The sequence below is a fragment of the Ciconia boyciana genome, chromosome 5, assembly GCF_034638445.1.
Source record: "Ciconia boyciana chromosome 5, ASM3463844v1, whole genome shotgun sequence".
Classification (NCBI taxonomy): Eukaryota; Metazoa; Chordata; class Aves; order Ciconiiformes; family Ciconiidae; genus Ciconia; species Ciconia boyciana.
The window spans coordinates 51727120-51747126 of NC_132938.1; positions in this window are offsets into that span (position 1 = coordinate 51727120).

Below are 20007 nucleotides of genomic sequence, written 5' to 3' on the forward strand. Positions count from 1 at the left end.
CCTTCTGAAGCATCTCAACCAACACATCAGCAGAGCACGTCCTGTACTTTCCCTTAGCCACTGGTGACTCTTCAGCATCACTGCCCATGAGCTTGCACACATCCACCACTAGCTAAATAATTCAATGGCTGCTGAGGGATATATTGGAAAAATTCAATTAGTCTTCTAAAAAGTGTATATTAATGAAGTGTGTCTATTTATGAAACTGCTTTAATAGGCAGCAGGAGAGTTGTTGAGAATTCTGCCAAGGGCAACGGGTGCAATTTATACTGCTAACGGAGGATATCACTCACAACTAGAAGAATAAATTGGATATCACCAATGCACTGAATGGCTCTCTTGTAATAGGGGTGGGGAATAGAAGAAAAAATAATATCTCGATATCATTAAAGAATCCCTCAAAGAGTTTGAGGCTTTTTATTAAAAACTGTAATCAAAGCTGGATCCCATTGTGCTCTCCCTCTAGCTTAATGGTTGGCAATGCTTCTTTGATCTCAGTGGCATTGCTAAGAAGCAACTCAGGTTCAGCTGAGCACAGTCAGAGGCAGACTCTTTTTAGTCTCATTTACTTAAGAGAAAAGTGGACTGAAGAGAAAAACCTATTTATTTACCAAGACTGATGAGAAGAGGCTAGGGAAATGAAAGCAATATTCCCTCCTGTGTTCATTTGTATTGCACAACTGCACGGATTAACCATACCACCTCCAGAGGCAGTCCCCTCCACACTGTGGATGTGAGCCATTGCAGTGGCAGGGCACAGGGGAATTTGCACTCTGTGTGCTTGCCCGTTTGCCCCGTGCTGCTGTATGACCTCCATTAACGGGCACCACAGTGTTGATCAGGACTTTGTTAGCTGACAAGGGTCTTGACGTACATACCCTTTACCCTTGGGTACGTATAACTGGGCCAAGTCAGTTCCTCCTGGCTGGGCTTCCTCTGCAAAGCCAGCCTCTCTCAGAAAGACTTGGCTTCTCCCTCAGTTGGGGAGGCTTCTCCCTCAGGATGCACACAGCCCCCACAAACAGCATCTTGCTCTCCAAAACCGGGAGCCCGGGGTGCCTCCTCCCTGCTTGGTCATGCCTCTCACAGGTTGCAGGTGTGTTCTGGGTGGCCCTGCCATTTCTGCCCCTCCAGACCTGGGTGCACCCCTGCATCCTGTGCACAGCTGTGAAAATGCTGCCCCTGTTGCAGGGTACTGGGGTGGGCCTGCCACAGCTCTGCACCCCAGAGCGATGCGGCCCCCACCTTTTGCAGCCATTCTAACTCCTAGACATCAGTTCTGAGCATGTGCTTCTGCTCATTTCTGGTTTAAAAACACTTGGACCTGGTTTTCTACTGGGTGAAGGCAGGGTCAGGAGCAGGTCCAGGGGCTAGACATTTCATGGAGTGCCTTGAGTCACATTGTACCTCGTTTTTCAAAGAAAATGGCACAGATGACCTAAACTCAGTCAAAGTGACTGTGAAGGATTTGGCACCTTTAACACTACAGACTGAGACGTCTCTGACATTAGGGATGCTCCTAGAAGATAAATGAGTCTTTATAGAATTAGGCTAGATATACTGCCCTTTGAAACATTGGCCAAAGTTGAAGTTCAAATTTTTTTGAAGTTTTTCAACTGCTTGGCAGAGGCTAGCCTTGTGCAAGGGAAGACTATTCAAGGGAAAAGAAGATGTAAGAAGATGCATCCCATGCTAGGGAGAGATAAGACGAAGTCATCTCCTTCTCTGAAACTCACTGGGAGTTTTGTAATATTCCAGAAGGAGCAGAACTGAGTCCCTGATAAAAAAACTCAGCACCGCACCCTCTGAAAAAAACCCATCCATTAGAAATGTCTCACAACAACATTAGAGCACATACAGTTTTCAAATGTTTAATCTTCTGGACAGTACTGAGCATCCCAACATGTTCCTAGTGAGGCCTCCTCTACACAGTCCATTATTTCTTTTGAGAAAGTGTCAGATCTGTATGTGGGAAAGCAAGTTGGAAACGTTTACATGGGCACTTCTGTCAAATAGCCTCTCGCGTGTGCTGAACCCTGATGTGCCAGCTTTAACTTAGTGACTCATCAGAAGTTAAAGAAAATTGTGAAGTGAATGGAGATAAATGAGTTAATTTCAAGCCTCTCATACAAAAGAGATGTAGTGTGTTTGTAGAGTAATCAACACGTTGCTTTTCCGTATAAGTCAGCAGCGTGGGGATTTTTTTCTTGTGCTGTATGTGCTGTTTACTGACTCGTTTTAATTGTGTTTCCACAGAGGACAGCAATATGCTTGCTTTCCATAGCCACTGAGCTCAGACTTAGCCCAGCCTCCTCCAGACTTTTCCCTGCCTGTATGATGCAGGAGCAAGGACAGCCATTTCAGACACATAAAATAAAGGTGCAGAGGGAATTCAACAGGGAAAAAAAGGCGGTTACCTAAGTTGGTTTTCTCCCTTTATATGGATTTTCTGATCCTCTTGCAACCCAGAGGGCTCATACAATACAGGGCATGCAGCTAGACTATGTTTTTTCTGGAGAATTAATGTTGATCTAGTGAAGTTCAAGCTCCTGGGGGGTCGAGGGGGCATGCTGATGTAACCTGCTAGACCAGAACCTCCTCCAGAACATCGTGCCTTCAAGCATTTCACGCTTTTATCAGTGCCGGCTAGCACTCTCCCAAGCAATTCCTGTGCATGGCTGGCTGGCAGGTAGGCTGCTCCAGGTCCATGCCCAGCAGCACTCTGCATGCAGTCATCCTGTTGTGGAGGATACGAGAATTTTTAAGATGCGATGGAGTTTGCTCCATGACATTTGGCCTCATCCTTCAGCAGAGGGGCCACAGACACAGTCTTTGCTTGGGGGCTGCCAGAAGGACATGCTGGAGTGTAGTTTCAGGGCAGTTTGCACTGGCCACGGTCCTGCCTGCCTCCTCCCCCCCGCTGCACACGCCTGCCCCTCCCCAGACCAGCATAAACACTCACCTGCCTCCACCATGAGCTGGAACAGAGGGCTAACCCAGGCAAAAACGATCACTCTCCAAATTATTAATTTTAGCTATACCAGCTCTCTGTCTCATCGCAAGTGTGTAGGGACCCCCCACCGCCTCAAGTGAAGGGTGGGAAGAGGAGTGAAAGCCCCAGATCATAGACTTGTCCTAAGCTGTTGTGGAACTGTACCTAAGTCATGGATAAGGTCCCAGTGCCTCTCTACCACTTCTCTTTTCAACGCTGATGTGAAAACCAATTGTTTCTCAGTTCTGCTTCAGAAACAAGAAGTGGGCCTTTCAGTTTCTATAAATAAAAACATGCCCTTCTTACAATAAGACATCATGCAAGGTTTAATTCAAGAGGAAGGGTGGCTTTTTTAAGGTTCAAAAGATTAAAGAAATATTTTCATGTGAAAATATGTGAAAACAGTGGCCCTAGAAAAACAGATTGTCCTGGAGAGGCCGAGTGGTCCCATACAAGAGAATAACTTGTGATGGATACTGTAAACTCATTTGGCATACAATGTTCCTTATTCCATATTTGCACAAGGCTTTACCAATGAAACCTCATTCTCTGTTGCCACATAGGCAATGCCACAATATGTCACAGAGCAGCTGAGCAGGCAAAGTGGGGAGGTTTCCTGCAGAAACCAGGCAGATGGCTCCAGGACCCTGCCTACTTTTCTTTGGACTGTCACTGAAAGGAAGGTGTCTTTACAGGATTCACCAAAGCTTTTCCAGCTGAGACCTTCAAGTGGGTCTAGCATCTCTGCAGAACAACTTGATAGCTTGAACATACCATTCAAATTTTACCCACAACAGTGAAAACTTTCAGATTCTTTCCTTGAGAGGAACTTCAGGTGACGCCTGGTTGGCAGCCCTCTAGAAGTTAACCTTAGAAGCCCTAAAATCTCCCATTCCACAAGCAGTACATCTGTACAGCATGCCCATTATTCACTGCTGTGCTACTCCAGCTGAATTCCAAAGCAGCTCTGTAACTGGTGCAGAATCTGACTAATGAAGTGCTAAATCAAGCCCAGCAAGTGGAAGGATTCAATTCTTTTTTAGTTCAAAGCTTTTGCAATTAGGGATAATTACGATCCAACATTTATACTGCTTCTGTTTCAGTTTTCCTGCAGATGAGATTTGGGTTTTGCACACATAATACTGTTTAGTTTCAGTAAATATTTCAGTAATAATATAAGTGCTCTATTATCATGTAGTAAAAATCTGTTGCAACATTTATTTACTAATAGCTCTGAACTGTTCAGAAATGGCCAAAAGAAAAAAAAAAAGGCCCAGTCTGGAAATGCATGAATGGGTTTGCAAGAGCACTGTTTGCTTTTTCCCTGTAAGCTTCTATTGCTGCAGGGAAATTTGATTTATGAAGCCTTGAGTCCGTGTCTGCTTCAGACCCTGGCCTGTTGCTTAATTTAGCAACAAGGCATTGGCTGTGGATTGGCTGCCCTGGAGCAGCACAGTGGTTGGGCTCACTCTCGCTTTCCCTTGTGTAAGGTCACTTTCTCCACAAGCTTGAACGTGTGATGTGTTGCATACAAATGGACAGGAAAAGGCAAAAGCCTGTTGTGAAAACCGTCTGGCTTTCTGGTACTCATCAACAATATTCAGCCTGTTGCAACTGAAATGATACTGCCTTACTCCTCCAGTCTTACACCTTAAATCTCCCTTTAACCCTACTCTGTTTCTGCAAGTCTTTGCCCTCCAACCCCCTGTGCTTCTTGTTTGTGTTATTATTTTATATCACCTTTATCCAAGAGGCTGTATCTTGCAGACATTTTGGAGCAGAGACAGACCATCTGAGCTCCATACTGTTCAGTTCAATAGACCAAAAGGAAGGTGATACGACAGCCGGTGTAAGTATCGTGTCATTAAACACACATAGGGAGATGCAAGGGACTCAAGTCTAACAACTTCACATGCTGAGTGGCTGGAAGATGGAGGTATATTAGGCAAAAAACAAGTAACAGAAGGCCTAAAGGGTTCAGCACATAAACTTTAGCTTTATTTTTTCTAGGGCATCTCTCTGTGCTTTCAGAACATCAAGTAGAGTTCCTTCCTATTTTTACCTACTAGCCCCTTAAGTGTATGTTCTTTCTAACCCATGTCAGTTTAGGTCTAGGGTAGCTGCAGTCACTCCTAGGAATCAAATGGGGGATATGGGCCATTGTAAAAATTCGCATTTATCAGATGACAGAGAACAGAGATAAAGCAATTTTTCATGTCCTCTTCTAGCAAGTGCAGAGCTTACATCTTTAAAAGTTGCTGACCACTTTGGTTGGATTAACATTTTGCTTACTGACTTCAAGAGGTGGCCTGTTTGACTCTGCATCATGTACCTTTCTGGATATACATTTTGTTCACATGGATGAAAGCTGTATGGAGCTCCGTAAGCAAAACAGAGGCATTCTACAGCCATGGGGCAGTCCTTCTGTCAAGTATCAGGCTTATTCAAGCAAAGAAAAAGTCTCAAGAACCCATTATAATGAAATCTTTCACAGAATCTAAATATGGACATCTCTGTCAGTTCCCTCATTAATAAATCACAAAGAAGAAAACACAATTGCTGTTTATACAGGAGTCAAATCAAATCACTTAACCTTTATTTAGCATTGGTTTCTGCTATGGCTTTTTCCATAGTTGACCTTTTCTACTCCAACAGAGATCTTTATGAAGAATAGGCAGGGATGGGGGGAAAAAAGAAATGAAATTATCTTGCTGAAGTGATAATTAAGCAAGACAAGGGCCATGAAAATAATGTCCTTCCATGCAGCTTGCAAAGGTCTGTGCATACTCAGTCGCCTTGGGCAACGGGACAAACTACGTGATGCTCTGCCCCTCCTACAGCCCTTCCTGTCCCTGACATCAGCACGGCACTGTCATTAAAACTGTCGTAAAGAAATAGACGGGGCTGATGGGCTGTCTGGGAGAAGCTGTGACAGCTGCTTCGTGTGTGTCACTGGGTTTTATCACTCCATTACAGCATAATAATAATGATTAGCCTTGCCTTGCTCTCAGAATGGAAAGAGGTATTTTTGATGAAAGGAAATAAAAACTTGGTTCGGGCATCATGGCAAGATTTCAAGAATCAACAGCACCCGTCAGCACAACCCTGAGTAGTTATTCTAATCTGTGTTACAATAACCCCCAGCTGGCAAATGTATGAGACAACCCTGACCTGAAGGGCTCATAGGTTAAAAGAAATGAGGGACATGGTGTGGAGGAGGAAGCCATTTTGGGGTATGTTAATGTGCAGTCCTAACTGAAATAAATGCATACATATGTACATTTTGGATACAAATACAGGGCAAGCCAGTTTCTAACACTGCCTGTCAGATAGCTCTCACCTGTGGGACACTTGTGCTACCCTTTACACGTGCCAGGTCGGTTGCCCGCTCAGCAGGGGAGGTGGCATCTCATGCAAGTTCTCTGAGCCATGTGGCAGGGACCGAGCTCTTCCTGTTATCTGTATGTGAAACCAGAGTGTCCCAGTTTGGCTCCTCTGATTCAGTCTGTGGTGCGCGTGATGTCCAAACTGCCAGCCTAACCGACTTGCCCATCAATTACCTCCTAGGCTGATCAGAAATGTTGGTGGAGTGTACCCAACCATTCCTCTGCAATAACACCCTTCCTGCTTCAGTGGCCTTCTTCAAATTCCTCCTGCTGCCTTTTCCGTCTACTAGAATGCTTACAGATAGGTATAGCTTCCACATCCTTACAATTGCTCCTAACAATGCACCAAGGTGTATACAAAACACTCACTTGGCCTCTTCAAAAAGGCAACCAAATAAGAGACTAAATATCTCATTCATAATGTAACCTGTCACGCAGCCCCCATTGCCCTGGTTGGCCCTGCCCTTCCTTGCATTAAGAGACGCACTGTTCAGAGCTAAGGTCTCTTCTTAGCTAGGGCTAATTTTGCATCAGGCATCAATGAGCATCTGCCTTCTCTTATGAGAATTTCTCCAGTAACTTACACAGCATTTTTCAGATTGTGCTAAACTCTAAACACAAATGCTGGACAAACTGATCTGGATAAGGAAGCCAGATAACTGCTGAACTACTCCACCAAAGTAAAACCACTGTCTAGAGCTTTTGGTTTTTTTTTGCTTCAGCCCTGAAGTGACCTTCCCAAGCATATTTAGGGAACTATGCCCCTAGTTCTTTAACATACCAGCTCCAATCTCTGCCACAGCACCCTGTTGCAGATGACTGGAGATTGTGCACTGGGCTTAGGCATGGGTCCGTAAAATGGCAGGATCACATATACATCAACCCACATACATCAACTACATAGGTAGTCTACATAAGCCAAAAACTGTTGCTTTGTTATTTTTTTTCTACTAGTTATTTCCCTAGTGTAAATGCTAGCAGTCTGTGTGACAGATCTAAATGCCTTCTTTCCAATAATACACCAACACAATCTTTATTTTCTTACTAGTGGCCCTGGAAGGTTGTTGGCTCATGGAGTGGACAGAGTGGGCAGTGCATGAGGAAGAGAACTGCAGGAAAAGACAAGGGTATTTTTCTGAGCTTAAAGCATTAGAAAATGAGTCAAAGGTTCTGGGTCAGTTGCAGACTTCCTATTTGATGCTAAGGGGTTAAGAAAAGAGACATACACAGGGACCTAAATAAAGATTGCACAGATAATCTCAGGTCCTGAGAGCTCAAAATTTCAGTCCTTGTGCTCCTTAATATTGTGTTTTAAGCTTTCAAACAAATATGAAATGTTCCAGGTAGTTATATCTGGCAACTGCATATACTGGTAGGTATTCTCACAGTTCCTAGCATCCCTCTCTTCACTCTTCCACTTACAGAGGAAGTAGAGACCTGACTGCAAACACACCACCACTAAATGACCTGCAAGTATATGCTGGCACACTGACACATATTTTATGACTCGTCTTGGGCCAGGGTCTGCCATCTTTGTTTAATTCAGGGTGTATCTTGCTCAGGAGATAGTCCAAATGTAATTAGGTTTTCCTCTGATTTAAGCATAGGGGGAAACAGACGCATGTCTTCAATGGAGTATTCCTCTCCATGAAGTGAAAACAGAAGTTCTCAGCAAAGCAAGCACTTTAAGCCATATCGTGGGACCATGGCTGCTGATAATTGTTCAAATCAGATTCTCAGCTCTCCTCTCAGGGTACCAGTGTAGGCTACTTTTCCCATGGTAATTATCTCTAAGCAAGCTTTATTTTTTCCTGCTTTTAGAATTTTGTTTCTTACTTCAGTGAGAAGTTCCTTGAGCATGAAGTATTTTTCTTGTCTCATGAAATGTCAAGATTTCAGGAATCCTATTTGTTGCACATGCAACAAAGCTATGGGCTTTTAAAGACAGAGTACTTTTTGGAAGAAAAAAAATCCAGTAAAAATAGCGGACAGAAATGCAAACACCGTTCCCTTTAATCAAATGACACCCAAATCTGAGACTGCTTTATGGTGCAAGAGACCCAGCTCTTCCTCTATCAGATTAAAAAGGGACTTAAGGTTTGTTCACCTCCTCTGCTATTTGGTAGCCAGTCTGTACTGCTCCGCAGCTGGAGCTCTGTCATCCGCTGTCAGCTAATTCTTCACTGACCACAGAGATCATGAGCAAGATGGACTCTGCATCCTGTGGTTGTATCACTTGCTGGTATGTAGGCCATGTGAACTTCTAGCTCTTATCTTGCCTGATTCAAATCAGGTAGCAGTGATGACTGAACCACCTAGGGTTTTTTGATCTTGGGACAACGGATATTGTCTCAGTATCTGCCGACGGGGTTTTTTCCTTTCATATAGCAAGTTATTGCTCCGGAATAACTTTAATCTTTGTCTCTCAGACTCCTACATATATTCCAGGGTTGATATGTCGTATAATCCCCGTGTATATGCCATAGCCAGAGAAGTCTACAGGACTGGCTCTTCTGAAGGGTTCATTTCCTAGCAAAGGTGACCCACTCCTTTCCAGCCAAGAGAGAACTGGGGGTGGGTGAAGCCATGAAGCAGGTAAGAAACTTGCGAGAAGGAGGAGATTACAACTTCAGAATATACTAGCAATTCAAGATCCTAGAAAGCCCTGCCTGTGATCCACGTGATCAGCATAGGATCTGACCGCACACTCCTGGTATCAGTGGAAACAGAAGCAGTCATTCCTCCGTGGGTGTGCAATGAAGTCAAATATAGTTTGGGAGTAATCCAAAGATATCAAGTTAATTGCTTAGTGCTATGCCTGCATGCCGTGCAGAGGATGGAAATGGCAATTTCATTAAGCTTTTTGTGCAAACAACACACCTCTTTGTCTTGCTTAGTTCTTAAATGTTACTCAAAATTTGTTACCCTCTTCCTATTTCATTTGTATAAACTGAACTGTCATCTTGCAAAAGGGGCACTAGCTTCCATTTTACAATCATTAGCATTAGCTGACACATTCTGTTTTTATTCCTAACAAGACAAAATGTATGTGGTCCTCATAATTCGCCCTTCAGCTTACAAGTTAACAGCATAAAGTGCAAAAATATCATACTTTACGAGTTCCGGATTGTAACAGTCTTCATAAAGCATCAGCAAAAAAATAACACAATATTCTGACCTGTAATTACTTAAAAAATGTGATTTGTGGTAGAAGCGCAGAACATTTTGCAACGCAGTGGCTTTTTAATACCCGTGGATAAATTCCTTTGGGTATGCTTTGAGAAGCATCATTTTTAACAGCCAGATTCTCCCACTGACAGAGAAGGCAGATGGTTCTGTCACACGGAGACGTGGCAGAGGAGCCACAGCAGGCAGCAGAGGGACAGCCTGGACGTTTGGACAGAGTCTGCTTGGTTCAAGAGCAATGTAAACACCACCACTGTTTTATCCAGGATCAAGGCTGCCACTCTTTGCCTTCCTCAGTTAAAGGAATGCAGCTCTTGTTTAAGTCCCGGCTGCTGCTTGAAGACTCAGTAAAATCTTTTTAACCTTTAGATATACAGGCACCAGGCACGACCCTTCTGCTTCTTGTCCGTGGCGTTCCTCTCCAGCACCAGGTCCTTTGATATCCTTTCCAGGCTGATTATCTCAGGGTGCCTCCGCCTGCCAAAGCTCTTCTCGCCACTCCACTCTGTGCTGCATACCTGCAGTCACTCCAAGCCTTCGCTGCCTCCATCAAGTGTCCCACTTCAGCCCTTTGCTTGGTTACTCCTGCTAAGGCATTAAAGAACTTCAAGATCACCTTAACTTTTGACCAATGCTGACACTCTGCGTTTGTCATTTACTTCATCTTCCCATGCAATGGCAGCCGCACACTATATTTGTTTGGAGAGCTGGACAAAAGCTTAATGCAAAACTGTAAAACCTGCCTCAGGGATTCCCAGTGTCTATTAAAGTGGATGGAACCAGGCATCCCTATCTCCTAGACGTTTTAAAAACCTGCTTTAACTGCCTAATCTGTCATGATTTCATGCACTTACACTGTCAAGAAGAGCATTAGAAGAGAAAATGGAAATGGGTTTCTAACGTGAGAATATTTTTACAGTTTCCAATGTAAGCCTCATGGCATTCAGAGTTGTAACTGCATGGAATATGCTGCAATTTCCCTTTCCCCTGTACTTACGGGATTTCTTACTCCTTAAATCTTTGTAAGAATTTTCTGATGGAAACCACAAATTTCCCATGCTTTTGAGCAGAGCTTCATTCATGAAGGTGAGAATCTTTGGATGCTTCCTAGGATTAGTCAAAATTTTAAAATATTGCACATTAATACTATTTGTTTTCAAAATTGTGAATTTTGGTGACACCTTGCAAAAGTTTTTTTGCTAAAAACACTTCAATTGGCTACAAAGACAGTTAGTATTTCAATGCTCAAAGATGAAAAGAGAAAAGAAAATATGCCTTCTTTGACTACCTCTACTACTTGCTGTAGGAAATCTTTAGCAAAGAGCACATAAACATTGATTCGGAAAACAAAATGTATCTACATGCTTTACCTATGCAGTTAGCACCATAACACTGCTGAGGTTTGCCTACCTGTTTTCAGAACCGGCCTCTTGTTTGGCGATTTGCCTTTTACATAATTACCTTACAAGAGAACTTTGAGAAAAAGGCCTAAATTGAAAATATTTTACTTTCATTTTTACTCAAACTGATTCCTAGGCTGTGATTGCACGATCCTTGATGCCATAGCTGTACAAATGCAAACCAGCTGAATGAACTTTAACTGGATCAAGACTTTATATGTGGTTGTGGCATTTAAAAATCTGATTTAAGATTGATAGTTCCCTCAAAATTAGGCTTAATTCATTCCAGCCAAACTAGTTTGAAACAAAATAGTCTCATAGCCAGACACAACAGTTTAACCAAATGAGTAAAATCATGCCTTAACCAGGCTGTTGGTCCATGACAGGTTTTCCTAGGTAGCAAACATGGGTAGAGAGGACCTCAGAAAAACTGGTTATGCAAATCGTGGGGCACCTGGATCTTTGTTTTGACCCTTTACAGTCTTAGCTCATCCATCCCCTTGCCCTCTCCCAGCTAATCCTGTGCCAGTTGCCACCCAGTTTACAGGAGGGCCGCACAAAAAATGGACCTGATATAACCAAGGGAGACTGAACGGTGGGGCAGCTCCAGGCCAGAGGCACTCTTTAGGCCAGCTTCACTGCGTTGCAGATCAACACACGGCAGGCTCAGGCACAGTCGGAGCGCACCCTCTGCAGCAAGCTGAGCCTGCATGGCCAGCCAGCTGGGGAGGTGGACACCCTTCCCTCTCCACACCCCCCACCAGCCATTCGCTTGCTGTTGGTGCAGCTGAGGCAGAGCCAGACATTCAGACTGTGGCCAGATGTCATTTCAACAGGTGGTTTTTCAGGGGCATTGGGGAAAGGAATGAAATGGGTGATTTTGCGTGTTGTTTCTATTGTATTTCACCTCCTTTAGCCCAAGGAATGTGAAGATGTTTTGTGATGTCCATCGCTGTGGGCAAATGAAATAGGAACAACAATGATGTGTCTGATTGCAATTTTAAAAGGAAACTGTGGAATGTTTCCAGTCATATTAGATTTTATCTCATTGGCTTTTTTTTTTTTTCAAAAGCTAACAGGCAGTGTCCCTTTTTCATACTTTAACGTGAAAATAGATCACTGCTGACATACATAACACTTGGTAGCATTCGCGTGCAGTAGCTCCATACCCTGACACTGACAAGCAACACATTAAAACATGATGCTAAAGATCAATATAAGGCAATAGATGCTAAATATACACATCACACGTGCAATCTCTGCAAGAGGGGCTCCAGCCTTTACATGCCATGAACTAACACCCAGTTGCCAGCCTCCCTCCCATCTCTAGGCATAATAAGGGATACAAACAAGGGCATATTAGTTTTACAACAGCCTTGTCAGGTATAAGGCTTAAACTTCGGCTCCACACCAGCTGCCTGTTAGTATTCTGGCTTTGCACCAGGGTCTGTTAGAACAGAAAGAGAAAAACCTTTCAGTTCTAAAGGTTCACAGAGAAGAAGGGCTTGGTTTGATCCCATTTTCCTTTTAACATTAATTGCATGTTTAGTTTTGATGGGCAGGGGACCAAAAAGCAAAATAATAGCTTCCACCATGAGGACTAGGGCCAAGCAGCAGAATTTAGGGCCCTCTTGTTCTTATTGCTTTTGGCACTGAAAATCCCTGACTCTAGCTCAGTCCTTCTCTCATCATCTTGGATGCGTGTTGCACAATAACCCTGTGCATCTCAAAGCGCAGTATGAAATCAGGGTGTAGACACCCACAGTGCTTGGGACTATCTACGCAAATGTAGCAGTTTGTAAATACTGCAGTTTGCCCTCACTGCAGTTCTGCTAGCTCCCTTCCCCTTAGCACTGAAGATGCACCAACCTCAGTCTCCGATCAAGAAAGGGCAGTGAAGACTTGATATGCTCATTTTTTTTGTTTGATAATGTTTGTTCTTACTCTTTGCACGTTCCAGCAAATATAACCATTCCACTCAAAAAGAGATCAGGTTGTTTCAAAGAGAATATGCAGCAAAAGTGAGCACATTTTCATTTGTTTAGCTCAGCAAAAAAGGGATTTGGTTTCCAGTTGGGGGCTGCATATGGTACAAACTGATACCAGTAGTCAGTTCTTCACACTTCAGAAAGAGTAAGGCTTAAGTCCGTAGCTTGAAGTGACCCCAGTTAGAAAGAGGAACGCTGATAGAAGATAGCCCAGGAAAGCAGACCATGAGGAAAGGGTGGTGGGCTGGAGAAGGGAATAAATAGTGTCAGTGGAATAATACGGCTATAGTTCCTCCTCCCCAAAACTGACCTGAGTCTCCCAGATTCTGTTGTGTTTGCTCTCAGGGGCTTGACGAGAACTAGAAGATGCCCTATCATTACCTGCTCATGCTGGTTTTACAGCACGCCCAGGGAGATCCCTTTGCTCACAGTTCAGCTCACCATGATGCCCAGGCGGGTCTGGAGGACCCTACGCCTCCACCTGTGTCTTCAAAACAGGACACAGCTGGACCATTTGCAAAGGGCCCGAGTTCACCTTGGTGTGCCACAACCACAACCCTAATGCAAGCAGGAAGAAGCTCATTCAGCGCTGCGTTTTTCTTTCTCAGCATATTTTGGGTATACTTATTACAGGATAAGCTCTTTTCCCTGCCACAAGCATTATAATAATTTAATCAGCAGTCATCTACTGTGTAACTTCCTTCCTTCCACCAACACTATCATCCTTAGGTCCAAAGTCATTAGAAAAGCAATTAACCACAAACTTCATTTAGCTAACTAAAATGGAATGAGATATTTTTATTTGTTTGTATTTGTTACTGCAACAGTAGTAACAATTTTGCTTGTTTGTTTTTGCAACAACTTAAGGGGAAACAAACAAGTTCTTTCAAATGTATGATAAATACCTAGAGAAAAATGACAATAATTACACATTCAATGTCAAATAATATTAGCTCCCCATATCCTGTATTTCACGTTCTTAAGGTGTTTCTGTTTTTAAAGGCTGTTTTTAAAATAACTGTGGATAAGTGGTTCCTTGAAAATACTGTATTTGATAGCATTTTTTTTTCTTCTGTGCATGAATGGCCTAGGGACAACTGTTGAGTTTTCAGCTGTAAATGCAAATGTAAGCCTACCCCAGCTTACAGTTTGAGTGTGTGCTATTTGCTCCACCTGTTCGGTGTTTGCATGGTGTGATTCAATCCCCTCTAGCAAATGACACTGTTTAGGTTCTCTGGTTGTCTGGCAAAACCACTGAAAGGTGCAGAAAAATAAAGTGATTTCAAGGTAGTCAAATATCCTTTCTCCTGGTTAGATATGTAGGCAAACCACTGCCTGCCCAAAAGGTTTATAGAGTTTTTGAACAGCACATTTAGAGAATAGAAAGAAAACAGAACAGAGGTCTTGATCCCAATGAGACTTCTTTCATCTGTGGGAGAGTGGACAGAGGGAGGTTTGGGGGCCTGCTTCTACATTTTCTGGGGAGCTCCAGGGCTTTGGTTTTTGCCATCCGCTCTACCAGGGAGAAGTACATCTCTTTTTCATGCCAAGAGTAAGCTTGTTCATCTAGCATGCTGAGCCCCCCAGGCTGCTTGCAGAATACAGTCAGGGACTGAAGGCATTCCCTGTGGGAACAGGTATCTTAGCAGAGTTACATTTTGCAGGCTGAGAAATCCTGGTAGAAGAGGGGTCCGGAATGCTGAAAAATTAGTCCCGAACTGGTGAGGCTCAGCGTTAAATAAGGCACTTACATGCTGGAGATGGGAATGTAGTGGCAAGCTTTAAAGGAAAAGCATGAATCGTGTGGTCTTTTGGGGAGGGAACAGTTTTCTTTCTGCCTGTGCTTGTATGACATCCGTCTCTTGTCAGATGATTTGTAATACCACAATATGGCTATATGGGAGCAGCGCCAAGGTTGGCAGAAGGGGTCTAACACACAGAGCATGGATCCTGCTCTGAACCTGCCCCAGGTTCCCTGAGGTTTTGATTAATGCTCATCCCAAAGTGTTTCATCATTTTGTTTACCTTTTCAGCCTTGTGCCGCTAATGTTATTGCCACAGCACTGTACATCTTGAGGTGAACACATCTCCAGTTCTCCTAGCATATCAGTTTGAATTATGGAGATCTCAGTCACTTTGGAGAATTCGTCTTGGGGCAGAGAGCCTGTTTATTTGAAATGCTGCTGAATCTATGCTCCGTCCACGTTAGGGTTGCGCAACCAATAAAAAAAAAAACCATGCAAATTGCTCTAAATGCCAGTTTACTTGGAAGTGTAAATTAAATCTGGATACATGCATTGTCAGATTGATAGGCTCTGCTGCAGGAAAGAATAACTTTCAATTTATGGCGGTATTTGCTTATGAATCTACTGGGAGACCATTTCTTTGTAGCACAATCTCTGCCAGCAGCCTTGTGAAGTGAAGCTTTGACATTCCCAATGTTCTTCATCTTTCTAGTCAAGCGCAGAGACCGGCCAGGACTTGGGAGACTGAGTTTCTGTTTCTAGCTCTGCAGCAGGCCGAGCTAGACACAACCTCAGCCGACTGCAGCCGGATCATTTGCAGAAGCGGGCAAATTCTACTTCCCTTCCCCTCCTCTTCGTCTGATGTGACTTCGAATGTTTGGAGTTAGGAGCAATGTGCAAAGGTACTGCCATGCTGCATTGCTGCAGCAGGGTGGGGAGGGAGATAGCCAGGATGTCCTGAGCAAGCGATGTCAAGCAGCTCAGCTGAGGCAGTGCCAAGTCACATACCCTGCTTGGCGGTGCAGCCAGAAGCACAGCTAGCTTCTGCTGCTAACTAGTTGCCAGCCAGGATCTCATCTAGCTCATTTTTCTATACATTATGCAGTGTGCGCACACCTTTCATATGTTTCTGCAGCCCACTATCACAAAGGGCCTACGTTATGCAGTGGCTTTGTGGCGTGGGGAGCAAGTTACTCCAGAATGTCATGGTCTGCTTTAATTTATTTGAGGTCAGGTTCAAGCAATGTGGACAAGCTACAGTTTGTCTCATCAACACAAGCAAGAGAAGGAGCAGTTTAAAGGCTTTGAAGGCTGAAGAAGAAGTGTATGAGCAGTTACCCCCTTTGGCAGCTGTTGTAATGGCAGGTAGAAAATGACTGTCCTCAGCAAGCCCCTTTCCCAGCACTCAGAACTATGCCCCAACCCCAAAGTAGCCCATAATAATAAAAAAAAATAAACCAAACACCCAGAGTTCATTTTCAGTCACCTAATTCTGGCACTCTTTTTGTCTCAGAAATGTGTAGAAAGAACCAGCAATGTTCCTTCACGAGCCCCTTGCTTCCGCAACAGGCAGCGTTAAAGCAAGGAAGGCAACGGGAAGAGGAGAAGTAAAAATTTCCTGCAGGAAGCCAGTCCATCATCTGAAGTGGTGCTCCCCGCTTCCCTCCCCGGAGCTTGTTTCTTCTGACAGCGTACCGTATGGCTTAGCAACTCTGCAAATGGTGAGACAAGTGTGCCGTGGAGCAAAAAAATGTTTCCTTATAGCCATGTCAGGCTGTCACTCCTCTGCCTCCCCCGCTGTTAGGAGCTGCTAGACTCTCTCAGCCATCTGGTGCAGGATTCGAGACTTCCTCTGATAACTCTGGCCAATCCTGGCATTGCTGTGCACTTGGTGTATGAAGGTAAGACAGGCTTTGAAGTGTTTGTACAAAGCTGGAAAAGCAGTGGAAAGGCTGGAGGAAAACGAGTGGGAAGGTGTGAGGTGGAAACAAGACATGCTGGTGAAACAAGGCACACATTTCCCTTTTGTAGGGGATAAAGGAAAGGGCTTTGCCCTTAGACTTTAGCTATCATGGGGTGCAGCTGTGGGAGAGTAAGGTGGTAGAAGTCATGGCTCCTCTTTATTGCCTGCTGGGGAATGGAAATGCGGACAGATTTCCAGAGAAACGCAGGGACTTTAAGCCCTTTGGATGAGGAAGGGTCTGAGAAGCCATCTGCCTCAGTTTCCCCTGCCAGCTCCTTGCCGTTGGGTGGTACTCACGTGTGACAGTTGGGAAGCTAAAGAAATCCTTATGTGGTGTATTTAGACTAGCATGCCAGCGACCGGGATCCGAACCAAACTGTGCCTGCGTTGTTTGCATGGGCAAGAGAGGAAATTGTTGCTGCTCTTGTGGCTCTCCCTGCTGCGATCTGCTCTGACCCCAAGTTATGCTGGTTTGCTAATGCAAGGAGCTGTGAGACAGGTGTTAGACTTCTTTGTTTATGCACTTTTTTCATCCCACTGGCATTCAGGAACCCATCCCACTGAATAAATTATTAATTTGCCATGTTAGAAGACATAATTCTTCCCACAGACTCAATGCTAGTGATGCTAGCAAAAGCACAGAACATCCTTTTCCCCGACAGATAGGTGACAGCCACCGCCATCCTAGATCAGGCTCTGTGATCCCAAACTGCCTGCTCATCGCTGTGCAAGGCTGTGCACATGCCCTCTCGTAGTCACTGGGAGGAGTTCTTAGCTGGTCTTAGAAAGCCCTGCAGATTCCTAGAAAGCCATAGAGGTTGTTTTTAGTATTATTCCAAAAAAAGAAGTGCCATGATTTCAATAGGCGCTTTACCTGGCTAAGGGTCCCATGAGCATGCAGTCCCTGGTTGGGTTGGGGTGGGTGTGTTAGGCTATCATTAGCCAACATGAATACCCCCAATAAGTATTGCCTTGGACTGGGCTTTCTTCTGAACATTATTACTTAGCAGATACAGTTTTCATGCAAAGTGACTTGACTTCTCCCTAGTGGGAATGATAGGATGTCAAACAGTTATTTATTTAGTTATCAATATCTGAATTTTGGAAAGATGTTAGCTCCAGGTAGAGGGAGAAATGTCTTAGAGCTTATAGAAAAACTTGAAGTTAGCCAGTTTTAAACAACTATACTATCTCAAGTATTTCCTGTAATATTTGCGGTGTATGTAGTGGATGTAATAGTTAGCACTACCACAGGACTCCAAAGAGAAATATCCCATCTTTCCACAGGCCATAATGCAATTGCTTGCAAATAATCACCTGGAGGTATTATTTTCTATTTCCCAGTGAAATGTTGAAGAAATTACTGTCTTCCCACAGTTCCACTTATTTTCCTGCGTGTCGTTACAGGCTCTCTCCATGTGTAAGGCATTTTATTCATGTATCTCCGCACAGAGAGAAGAGCTTATTGGCACAAGTTGGCACAGCTCCAGTGGCTTTAGTTACCTTCAGTGACTTAGGTCGCAGTAGCTGAGGATGCATCCCACACTACACGCATCTTTGCTAAGCACCATCTAAAGCACCACCCAACGGCATGCCCTTGGAAGTCAACTAAAGAGTGCCCATAAATTCGAATGCTACTTCAGTCGGCCTCTAACAAATCTACTACCTTGGTCCTGTTCAGGGCAACATCACATGGACTTCAACGTGAATTCACCTCCTGAATAAGGAACAAATAATATCTGCCCCATTAAAGCTGCAGTTACAGCAGCTCTGAGAGGAGTACACAGAAACATTAACAGCACAGAGATATTAGGGCTGCATGATGTGACAAAGCTGTAAGATGCAGTACAAAGTCTCCTCAAGCACGAATCAGGTTTACAACTTGAGCAACCCAAGTCTTTCCCTGCACCAGCCCCTTCACACAAGAAGAAATAAAAGGTTGCTTTTAACGGTATCCTTGGAAAATCTTGAGAGGGAGTCAATAGATAAAAATGTGTGTTTTGCCTTTCTTTGCTGCTGTTCCATCTATTTTCACATCCCTTTTATAATTCAGTTAGCTGTTGCTAGAAAAATAACAACTACAGTAGTATGCTGTCCTTTACCACCTTCAACCTCATCTCATGCCTGGTGGTTAAGGCTAGAGGATCCAAAAACAGGCGTGGAATTGATCAAAGCGCAAACTTCACATCTGAACAGGTTCAGGTCTATGCAGCAGAGCTGGTTCTGGCCCAGGCATCCACCACAGATGTGCTGAATTAATAGATCAGCCAGTAGTTACACACTGAAAATCCAAAATCTCTTTCTGCATATCATCCCAAATTGGAAGAATAAAGAACCTGTCTCTTCCAAAAGAGCATCTGCTTCTTAGAGCTTGGTGTGAAACAGAACACAAATGAGTTTTGCACTAGAAAAGGAACAGGGAAAATAATTTCAGCAGAGAGGAAAATAAGACATCCTTTCTGTGACATGAAAATTCATTTTATTACTTCCTACAGTTAATGTATAGGGAGTAGCTAGCCTGTCATAGCAAGTAAGAGTAAATATAGAGAAACTTTTCTCTGTATGTGGGATCTGCAGATTGCTATGCTCAGTCTTTTTGTTAGGCTACATTTCTTGCTAATATTCTTCCATCTCAATAGTCATTCACCAGTTTGGCCAGCAAATTAAAAAAATCCGTTATACACTCAGCACCTCTAGAAGTCACCTGCTTATCCAAAGGTATTTGCACCTCAAACCAGAGGGTTGTGACTGTTCTAGCATTGTGCCTGTAATGCTGTAACAAGTGCTTGCATATTATTATGAGCTAAAGAATCATTCAAGTTTATAGAAAAGCTTTCAGATCTTGCAGAATTGTGTGCTTGGAGATGAACTTAAAAAAACCCTCCATAGTTTACAGAGATGGAAGAGAAACCTGGTGATTTAAACTCATTTTTGCATGGTGAGAACTTGGCTGCGCTGAATTCCCTAAATATCTTTTTATTGACTTTAGAAAGGACAGGGTCTTACTTGTTGATATTTTGTATTTCTTAAAATTAAAACCGCAGGCTGACAGTGCCGGGATGAAATCCCCTGGTATCCAGGGTAGGTGGTAAAAGGAGACTGCTCATTTGTCCCAGTGAGGCTCAGTCCCAGCTTCCATTCCCAAGCACTTTCCAGTGCGGTGGCAGGTCGGACCCTGACCCAGAAATCCTTATTCATGCCCAGTTTGGATTAGCTATTATTTTTTCCTCCAAAAACTAAAAATATGTCTAGACATAGGTGCATTTGCTTTCTCTATTGTTTCTGGAACTAGGTTTCATTTATTTTGAGAGCAGAAAGAAGATCAAGAAGCATCTGAACTTCAAAGA